Source organism: Mesocricetus auratus, unplaced genomic scaffold (assembly GCF_017639785.1).
Source record: "Mesocricetus auratus isolate SY011 unplaced genomic scaffold, BCM_Maur_2.0 Super-Scaffold_6730, whole genome shotgun sequence".
Lineage (NCBI taxonomy): Eukaryota > Metazoa > Chordata > Mammalia > Rodentia > Cricetidae > Mesocricetus > Mesocricetus auratus.
The window spans coordinates 117,574,683-117,586,058 of record NW_024429184.1 but is presented as its reverse complement, the minus strand read 5'-3'; the positions used below and the strand labels follow the sequence as shown (position 1 = coordinate 117,586,058).

Sequence of the window (11,376 nt, the reverse complement as noted above, 5' to 3'; positions counted from 1 at the left end):
TCTTTCCTTTTAGTCTAATTAAAATTTTTTCATTATTGGCATTGGGTTGTCCACTAACTAATGAAATATTGTCAGAAACCATACTAAAGTGTCACAATCTGGAATAAATTAGTCTTGTGTTCCTTTTTTTTTGTTTTTGGTACTCTTAATAGCTTGACATGCTTGTTTTGTATTTGGCATTTTAAATAAAACCAATTAATGGGAGTGGAAACATTTTACAAAATATTGTAGTGAGGCTAAATCATTTAAAATTTTAGTCTTAATGTACATAGATACCTACACACACACACACACACACACACTATTTTTAAAGAGTTTGTAACTTTTCACTCCTATATGCCTTTTCCCCCCCTTGACTTAGGATCTTGTCAGGTCTTGTCGATCCTTTCATCTGTATTCCAGAGTGCTAGGATTTCAGGTGCAATCCACCATGTTTGGTAGCAAATGTCCCCCCCCCCCCGCCCTGTGCATTGATTGATTAATTGAATGATTGATTGTGACAGGTTCCCTCATGTAACTGTGGCTGTCCTGGAACTCACAGAGAATGCCTGCCTCTGCCTCCTTAGTGTTGTGAGTAAAGGCCTCCGTCCCCACTCCCTATTTATTTTTAAGATTTTTCTAGTTGGTCTTTCCTTTGCCATCCTCTAGGGTCTCTCTATGAGAAACACTTTGTGAATTTAATTGTCAATTCCTGCATCACATAGACTTGAGCATATATATATATGTATATATATATATATATATATATATATATATATATATATAGTTACTTAAACCTGACATTCAGTCTGTGGGTTTTTTTTCAAAACTCCCGTCCACAATTTCTTGTGTTTCTAAAAATTATCTTATTTTATCTTATGTATACGGCTGTTTTGCCAGATTGTGTCTATGGCCCACATGCATTTCATTCCTGAAGTAACCAGAAGAGGGCGTCAGATTCTCTGGAACCGGAGTTAGAGGTGGCTATGAGCCTCCATGTAGGTTCTGGGAACAGAACCTAGGTGCCCTGGAAGAGCGGTCAGTGTTCTTAACCTCTGACTTATCTCTCCATCACCCTGTTTTTAAATTTAATTTTAATTTTTGCATCTTAATTTTATTAAACTTCTCTGTATGATTGCTATGTAACAGATTTCTCTATAATTTCTATAAATTGGCTTGCTTTGCAATATAAGCATTAAAATTTATGTATTAAAATACATCTGTTTTTTTCTTTTATGGACTTCAAGCTCTGTAGGTCCAACTTAAAAGGTTCTTAAATATTATACAGAAATTCATGGGTTTGGAGATGTGGTTCAGTGTGTGAACGGTATATATTGTATGACATGCTCTGGATCCTATCGCCAGTGCCAGAAAAAAATATAGTAATTCACTACTGAAACACGTATTCAGTGTTCTATATGCCTGCCATACTCTAGATGTTAACATTTTCTCAGTGAAGTTTGTTGTTTTGTGTAAATTCAAATATGCATTTGGTATCATTTCCCTGTGCCTGAAGGTTTTCTCCAATACTCATTATACTCCACCAACAAAGCCACTTTAATTTCTGATGAGAAAATTGCTATCATTTGTGTGTGTGTGTGTGTGTGTGTGTGTGTGTGTGTGTGTGTGTGTGTGTGTCCTTTCTGGATTGGTAGAGTAACTTTCCAAAGTGTGGGGTTTTTTTTTTTGGTTTTTATGAGACAGGGTTTCTCTGTATTGTTTTGGAGGCTGTCCTGGAACTGACTTGGTAGACCAGGCTGGCCTCGAACTCACAGAGATCCGCCTGTCTCTGCCTCCTGAGTGCTAAGATTAAAGGCCACCAATGTTTTTATTTTTTTTCAAGATAGTATAACTTTGTGTAACAACCCTGAATGTCATGGAACTCACTTTGTAGACCAGTCTGGCCTTGAACTCACAGACATCCACCTGCCTCTGCCTCTGGAGTTCTGGGATTAAAGATGTGCACCACCACCTGCCATCTCTTTTCATTCTTCATGTGAGTTGGGGATCAAACTCATGCCCTTGACCACCAAGTCCTCTCCCTCGCCCTGTCTATTCTTGAGTATATGTGTGTATTCATAATAGACATTTAACACTCTTCTTTTTTGAGGCAGGGTTTCTCTGTATAGCTCTGACTGTTCCCCGGATTCACTTTGTAGACCACACTGGCCTTGAACTTAGAAATCCACTTGCCTCTGCCTCCTGAGTGTGGTGATTTAAAGTTTGTGCCACTATGCCATGAGCCACGCCAATAAGGATTGACGCTATTGTTTGATGATTTGAACATTGTTCATTTCATGGTTTCCTTCTGTTATTTTTCTTCCTGTGTGAATTTTATTTTCTTCTTTTTGTAACCTGCCTGTACTGTTGATTGTTAAAACTGGGATCCCAAATGTAGTGGCATTTTGAGACATCGGACAGGAATTCCATTGTGCATCTTATAATTGGCACTAAACATTTTTCAAACCATAGCACAGCTATCCACAACAAAGAATCACCACCTCAAAGTGTCAAACATGCTGTGTTAAAGACAATGGACTCAGTGCTTTATTAATGCAAACTCTTCCTGAAACCATTACCCAGTGCTCTGTGTCTTAAGATCTCTGACTTTCCTGACTGGTGGAAGCTTGAAACATTTCTAGTCTGTGTGAGTTCTCTAAATTATTTTACTTAGACATTTTTGGCTATTGTTTCCATGGCTTTGTGGCATTTTACCCAATGCACATGGTTATTAATACTCAACCAAAGAATAGATAAGACTCCACTGCTGATGCCCAGAGCTCATTTCTATGCATTTCTTAGTTCTGTACTCTTATCTGGAAATTATATTTTCCTGGATCTTTCTACTCTGACTTCTGCCTCCCTTGTATTGTGAGGTCACTGGGCCCTGTTATCTTTCTTCTTTCTATGCGGCATCATAGAAATTACTTCCCGATGGTGTGATGAGGGCAATCTTAGAATTCACCTCATTTTTTTCCTCTTTGCTCTCTAAACTATTATGGAATTTTCTTATTTTTTATTTACTGTGGGATAACAAATTCATAAATTGTTGTATGTCATTGCATAATATTTTTCTACCATATTTATTTCTTTTAACTAAATTTCAAAGAAATGTCTATTAAAGACAAAAAGCTTGTCTTAAAATTATGTTTGAATATTTGTTTGTCTATATCTATACTTTTAATGTTTATTCATTACCTGAAATATGAATCTTAATAAGAACATATGAAGGAGTATTTCTTTTTAAGCCTAATGAGATAATAACTTTATTTTAAGGTAAAAATTGTATCATTTACATTTAGTACAATGCCCAAAATGCTTGATCACATGTACCCATTTTATTCAATTCTTACTTACCATTTTACTTTGCTATGCTCTTTTCTGACTTTTATGGATTTGATTATTTAATTTAGGTGGATTTAATGATTAGCTATTATCCTCCTCCTTCTACTTTACAAGTTCCAGTACAGATTTTGTTTCTAATAATGAAAACTTCCTTGTCCTAGTCTTGTTTGTACGTGCTGACTATGAGGCATAACACACTGATTGGAAAAGATTAAACATTAGGTATGTTTTAATCAGTGTTGCAACTTCAAAGACTTAGACCATTTCCAGCACTCTGAAAGCCCTTTCTGATATCTCACCTTTCCTAATGGTTCTAGCTTCCCAAAGCTAACTATTATTTTATTATAATGATTATTATTGCTTTACAACAGTTTGATTTTGCTCTTGTTAATGTTGGTACAAATAAAAATTTAAACTAAGTTTTCCCTTATGTCTCATTAACCTAATATTTTGTTTCTAAGATTTTCTGTGTTGTTGTGTGACTGTAATTTCACCAGTTTTAGAGTAGCTTATTTAATAAAAAGACCATATTCTGCTAGAAATATTTTTGACATTTTGACTGTTTGTGGGTTCTAAGAACACTCTTTCTTTTGAATCTGTTAATGCATTTTTCATATATTTCTCTAGCTATAAACGTAAGATTGAAATTGCTGGACTTCAGGTTATTATGATAATTGTTTTAGTTGTTGACTTCATGCAAATCTTCAATCAACTGTCAAGAAGGGTTTTTCTTTGTTTTGTTAAGCATTTTTTGAAATTAAAATATAATTACATCATTTCCCCATCCCTTTTTATACCCATGTAGCCTCTTGCTCTCTTTCAAATTCATGGCCTGCATTTATTTGTTTATACATATATATGTAATATATATTCCCAATATAATAAACCTGATCAATCTGTGGAATGTTACCTATGATTTCAGGGCTGACCATTTGGTTTTGGATGATTAGCTTGGGGGAAGATTATTTTTACCACTCTGAACATTCCTTAATTGACTATAGTTCTTCATCTAGGGTTGAGCCCCATATGGTTTCCCCTTTCCATGTTAGCACATTTATTGGCATTGTTCTTGTTCAGGTCTTGTTTATGAAGCTATGTTGATTAGACTTCATGAGTGTAACTTCAAAAGACAAAATTTTACCATAAACTTCCTGTTCCTCTGGCTTTCACGGTCTTTCTCCTCCTTCAGGTGGGATCTCAGAGCCTTAAGTACAGGAGTTGTGTACCAGTTGGGGCTGGGCACCATGTGCTCACTTGTTATCTGCATTTTGATTAGTTATAGTTTCCTATAATGTTCTACATCTTTTTAAAGAAGCAATTTCTTTGATGAAGGCTAAGACCTGTATACCTTATCTGTGGACATGAATATACATATTATGTAGCTATGAATTATTCTGGTTTAGTGAGGTGGCAGTTATAGATTCTCCTCCAAGATCCATGGTTTCTCTCTTGTTGCCTGGGCCATAATTCCAATTAGAGAGCTTTTGGTTACTGCCAAGTATTCATGACACCATTGCAGCCTTAGGAATATTGCATCATTATGGTCATTGTTTTTATTCACAGGCATCATATCTTGGTAAGAGCTATTGGTTCCTTTCTACCTTGGAAACTTGCAAGACACCTTCTAGTACCATGGAAGCTAATCCTTAGGGAGGAGGCTTTCAAGTGAGAACCAGCTCAGATCCTTCAGATTCTGTATCCAAAGTACATGGAAGCAACCACTGGCAGAAGCAATTGTCTATGTTTTGATCTTTTGGATAACCTTGACCAACAACAGGGATTTATTGGTAAGAGGGATTATTTAGATAAAACCAGTGAACATGTCTGTGGGGGAGTTATCTTGATTATTTTAGCTGAGGTGGAAAGACATTCCCAGGATGGGCAGCACTATTCTGTAGGCAGGAGATTCTGAATTGTCTGAATGGAGAAACTAGCAAGTCATCTGTCTGGGGATGTAACATGGCCAACTGCTTCAAGCTTCTGCTGCCTTGACTTTGTTTCCATCATGGTCTTCATACAGAGTCCCAGAGTTTCTGCACATCTTTATTATTCTAATTTTATATTTTCTTTGACTGAGTGATGTGTTTCCCTACCTTATCTTCCAGATATGGTGGCCACTTTTCAATTTATTGGTGAGGCTTTCTTCTGATTTCTTGTTCAAATTTCTGAATTTTTTATCACATTTTTGTTTTTCTTCAGGTATTTTATCTCTCTATTAAAATTCTATTTTATATCTTGAAGCGTTTCCAGTTTTTTTGTCTTCCCAGTCTTCATTCCGTCATTTATTTGCATACTCTTTGTGTTTCTTGTTCATCTTTATTATTACATTTAAAAGATTGTACATCATTTAAGACACTTTTGGAGGGACAATCATTGCTATGGGAGAAGAAATTGTTCATAGAGACCTGTTGTGGTTTAGTGATGGGATCTAGGAATATGGAGTTAGGCCATTGGCATTTGCATCTGTTTTCCATATCTCAGACTTGACAGGATGTGACCAGAAGTATGGGGCTTAAGGGCCAGTCTTGGACAAGTCACTGTTGATGTTCCAAAGGTGTATAAAAAGTATTCCTGACTCAACCTCGGCTAAGTTAAGTTTCTAAGCTCAAGAACAGATCTATAGAGTTAGAAGATTTTCACAGCCAGTCTTCAGGAGTATTTGCTGGGAGGTACTTAGGACTTCTCAGGCAGCTGGTGCTGGTGGAGTTAATAGCATTGGTGATGCAAGTCTAGGATTTATACCTTGATTTGGGTGGCAAGATGGAGGATGAGAGGGTGGAATTGGCAGTGTGACTCTAGGCATGTATCTGCAGTAGGATCCAGAGGGAGGTTATAGCATTAGTTCTAATTTGTCTTAATAATAACAATCTGGACTCAGTTATTAGGGGCGAAAGCTGAACGATCAGAGAAGCAGAGCACCAGCCGCTAGAGCTCTCACCTCCGAAATCCTCAGACTGAAAAGAGACTGAGCTCCTGCCTCCTCCCATCTTATATTCCAGCCATGTCACTCCTGTCTGTCTTTACAGACCTCCAGAATTGCATGTTCAACTACTTACTAGCTCCACCCTCTTAGCTCCACCCTCTTAGCTCCACCCTCTGATCTTCAGTCAAGCTTTATTTGTTAGAATACAAGCAGGATATCACCACATTTCACTTTTTTTGTCTAAAAATTTAAAAAGTTAAAATTAATATAAGAAAAACTATATACAATAAGTACAATAACTGTATACAAACAGGCAGTAAGTATATTCCATATCTATCCTATCATGGTGAGTCCAATAGGTTGGACCCAATTTACTTTCTATTCTAACTTGCATTGCCTAAACTAAGACATATCTGCCAGGAGCAGACATGTCTTATTGTTATTAAAAAAACCCATGTTATTAAAACATCTTAAATGCCATTTTCTATAGATCTCTGAAGTGTTTGAAGATGACCTGTCTTTCTAACATATATCTCTGTTTGACCTTGAAAACATGCATAATGTGAGTACAAGTTCAATTGTAATAGGTGACTAATTGCTAACCTTTATTTTTTATTATCCTAAATAGTTGGTAATAATAACCTTCAAAGGTTAAAAGTTTCATATTACATTGTTAAATAGATTGCATAGGTATGATACATTGAACAAGATTAGAAATGTATGTACAATATGTTCTAATAAAATGATCTTAAATTTGTACACAATATACAAGTCCAATCCAATGTAAAATACTTTAATCTAGTATGCTTTTTAAAAGCAGATTTAATAATCTACCTTTTTATCTTATCACATCTATATCTTCCCTTTCTTCTTTTAAGAGTAGTTTCAATAATTTACCCTTTTATCCTATCATATCTGCATCTCCCTTTTTTCTCTTCAAAACAAGAACCCTCAATTTAATCGACTTTGTTTAGCTTTTTTCCTGACAGTTATCAATAATAACATGTAACCATTTCCTCTAAACAATGGCAAATATCCATAACCTATTGAATGACCAAAAACCACCCACCCCACCTCTTGGGAATGGGGTATCATGTTCTTATATTGACTTCCTGCTTTCTGGGGTGACGGCATCTTTAGGGGTTCCCGAAAAGAAAAATTTGTTGTCCAATCTTTGCACACTGGAAAAGTTCAGGGCTTGTCTCAAGTCCTGACTAGAGTAGTTTGTGAGACTGGATCATCTCATATACCCACCTCAAAATTGTCCTGAGCATTTTGTAGTCTGAAGCCAATCTTTAGGTGGTGTTTTACAGTGTAGTAGTATTGTCACAGTCCGGGTGGAATCATCATTGTGGGTACCAATCCTGGTTTTGGAGACTTCAAAGGTCATTGTTAGAAAAGGTCATGGCTCACTGCGGAAAACTTAAACATTTTAAATGTCATATACAGCAGATATTAAAGAAGGATCAATATTTGTTATATACATCTAGAGTATAAAAACTTAATTCCTAGTTACCTGATAGAGACTCAAACCAAAATCACAAAAAGAAGCTAGATGATACCTTTTTCTAGAATTAGTTAGTGCTCTATATGACCATTAATACCATAACAAAAGCTTTAAAATACATACATATTAATCTTATAAATTTTTACATAAATATAATAGTTATGCTTTAAGAAAATCTATTAAAAGTCAAAATAAAACCAAAGGATTATGAGATTAGTAGCAATCTTCAGATGTCTTATTTGTTTAGTGGTCTTCAGATTCCTTAGTTGAATGCCCTCATTCTGAAAAGACAAAAACAAAACCCTTCCCAAACCCTAATTTTGGGGAGGTTCCCTTATGGCAAGTTATATATGATCAAATGAAAAGCATTTTAAAGTTAGTTCAGGTTGAACAGACCTGCTGCTTGAATAACTATTGCCTCTTCTAATCAAGAGGTGTTTCTTGTTCAAATCTAATCTTTACCAATTATGATGGTATCCATAGCTTTTCTTCTCTTATGGAAACAAAAGCAAAACCTCTTCCCCAACTTAACACATGTCCTGGTTTCCATTCTGAGGTCAGCACAAAGGCTGGTTTAATTCCATAGTTTCTTCTATTATCCATTGTTTCTCTGCAGCTGTTGTTCCTTTCTCATTAGCATTCAGAAAATTCAAAGTTAATAAAGCACTGTACAATCTACTCCTGGGGGTCTTAATTACCCATTTCTGTTTATATTGCGTATTCTTTAGAATTCAATTTGATCTTTCTATAAGTGCTTGCCCTGTAATATGCTTTATATTGTAATAAGCAAAAGACTCTTTCATTGTATCAGAGACATATGCTAGAGCACTGTCTGTCTTTATTTGTGCTCATGATGGCCATAACTTCTAACAAATGTGTGATTATAGAATCAGCCTTTTCAGAACTCACAGCAGTTGCCCATATGCCTGAATAGGTATCAATTGTGTGGCATACATATTTTAATTTTCCAAATCCTACAAATTGTAATACACTCTGGTCCTATGAAATGCCATTGTAGAGAGATAACTTATGAAGCCAATGCAGTAGTTATTTTATTTATTTTCTTAGCTCGATACTTGAAGTTTCTATCATTGGTTCTTCTATTAGCATATGAATAAAATGTGGAATTCTTGTGAAAAAAAGGGAACACATCATCTGCCAGATTTCATTCTTTTGAGTACCCTTTGGGATACTTCCTGCAGGCACTGGAGTTTGGTTATATAAAGAGCAAGCAGGACATTTTCTTATAATTTCCTTGGCTTGTTGACAAGTGATGGAAAAATCTTTTATCAAACATTTGCTATTGACATGATGTTTTTATAAATTCTGAGCACATTTCCTATCAATAGTTGATCAAGGTATTCATTACCTTCTGCAACAGGGACTTGCAAGCCCATATGGGATCACATGTGTGTTATGTATATATAAAATGATTTCTATTCCTGATTATTTCTTGTAACTGAATAAATAACAAAGTTAATTCTGCATCATCTGGTATAAATTCAGCAGTTTCAACATGCAAAACAACTCTTTCTGCATATTGAGAATCAGAACTACATTAAGGTTTTCCATAAAATCCATTAATAGCATGAGAATAACTATAGTTCTGATTTTTGGACAGAGTCATAAGGGCTTGGATCCACTTTACTTAAATTTTATAATTTGTAACCTGCCTTTCCTGATTTATTTGCATCAGTATAGAATGTAGGGGCTCCAGATAATGGTGTTCCCTGCACAGAGTGAGGAAGGATCCAGTTAGTTCTTTTTATAAATTGAATTCTATTACTTTTCAGATATTGGTTGTTAATCTCTTCCAAAAATTACTGCAAGCTCTTTGCCAAGTTTCACTATCTACTCATAATTTTTCAGTTTCATCATCAGTAAAAGGTACTACACTTTCTGCTTGATTGATTCCTGCTAATTGATGAAGTCTCAATTTTCCTTTTAGAATCAACTCATAGACCTTTTCCACATAAGTTTTCAATTTTTTTACTGTTTATGTGATAAAAAGATCCATTCTAAGATAATATATTCCCTCTGCATTAATATTCCTGTAGGAGAATGCTTAGAGTGTAAAATAACCAAAATGAAATCAAGCTTTGGATCTAAACAATACACATGTGCTTCTTGTAATTTCTTTTCTATCAAAGCCAGTTATCTCTCAGCTTCATCTGATAATTCTCTTGGACTATTTAAGCCCTTGTCAATATCAAAGGTTTTGAACAAATTGCTCAGTTCATCACTGTGTACCCCTAGATAAGAAATGTCTCCTAGAAATTCCTGAAAGTCATTAAGTGTCAGCAATTGATCTCTCCTAATTTTCTGTAGACATAGGTTATCTCATAAGTAAACAATAGAATCCCCTCTTTGTATTTTTTTCAGCAGCAATTTGAAATCCCCAACAAGACAAAATTTTCTTTAGATCTTCAAACATTCTTTCTAAAGTACCTATATTTGAATCAGCCAGTAAGATGTCATTCATGTAATGGAAAACTATAGATTGAGGAAATTTTATATATTATTTCCAATGGCTGTCTTACAAAATATTGGCACAGAAAGGGGCTATTTAACATTCCCTATGTAAGAACCTTACATTGATATCTCCTAACAGGCTGAGGATTATTATTAAGTAGACATCATGAAGGCAAAATTTTGTTTTTTTCCCTTGTAAAGGTATAGTGAAAAAACAATCTTTTAAATCAATAACAATAAGGGGCAATCCTTTAGAAAATAAAGAAGATAAAGAAATTCCAGACTGTAGAGAGCCCATTGGTTTAATGACCTTACTATCAGCTCTTAGAACTGCTATCATTTTCCATTTTTCAGATTTCTTTTCAATAATAAACACAGGAGAATTCTAAGGGCTGGTTGATTCTTTAATATGCTGGGCATTTAGCTACCCTTCTACTGGCTGCTCTAAAGCCTGCAGTTTCTGTGTTGTTAGAGGCCATTGCTCAACCCATACCAGTTTTTCTGTCAACCATTTTAAAGGTAGGACTCTTGGTGCCTTTGAAAGATCAGCAGCTGTTGTACCTTGTTCTTGCACAACTTGAATGGTCGGGGACTGTTCTCTATAATCCCTTGTGGTGATATATTATTTATTATTTAATAAAGATTGTCTGACGGATAAGAATGCAAAGCCAGCCATGCTAGTTAGCTATAGAATCTGGGCAGTGGTGACACACGCCTTTAATCTCAGACTAGGGAGATAGAGGCAGATGGATCTCTGTGGGTTCAAGGTAACCTAGGACTACATTAGAATGAATCAGTCTAAAAGAGAAACAGCTCAAGCCTTTAATTCCAGCAATAGAGAGAATATAAGGAGCTCAATACAGTATCAGAGGACAGTCTAGAATTCTGAGACTCGGTGGAGATCAGTGCAGTCTGGAGATGCAATCTGAGGTTCAGTGAATCACCTCTTCAGTTTGAGCATTGGTAGAGGTGAGAACTGTCTGGTGACTGGCCTCTTTACTTTTCTGATCTTCAGCTTGTACCCCAATATCTGTCTTTGGGTTTTATTATTTGTGCTACAATTCCATCTAATGTTTTCCCCAGGAGCACACATTAACTTATGGTTTGTTTCTGAGACTGGAGGAATGTTAATCCAAATTTTCCACTTCTG

General features: G+C 35.5%; 1 protein-coding gene across 12 annotated transcripts in view; it reads left to right on the top strand.

Moving 5' to 3' along the window:
• Positions 1-11,376, top strand: part of LOC101830682 (protocadherin alpha-C2) — a 208,236-nt gene that overhangs the window by 88,030 nt on the left and 108,830 nt on the right. The window lies entirely within an intron of this gene.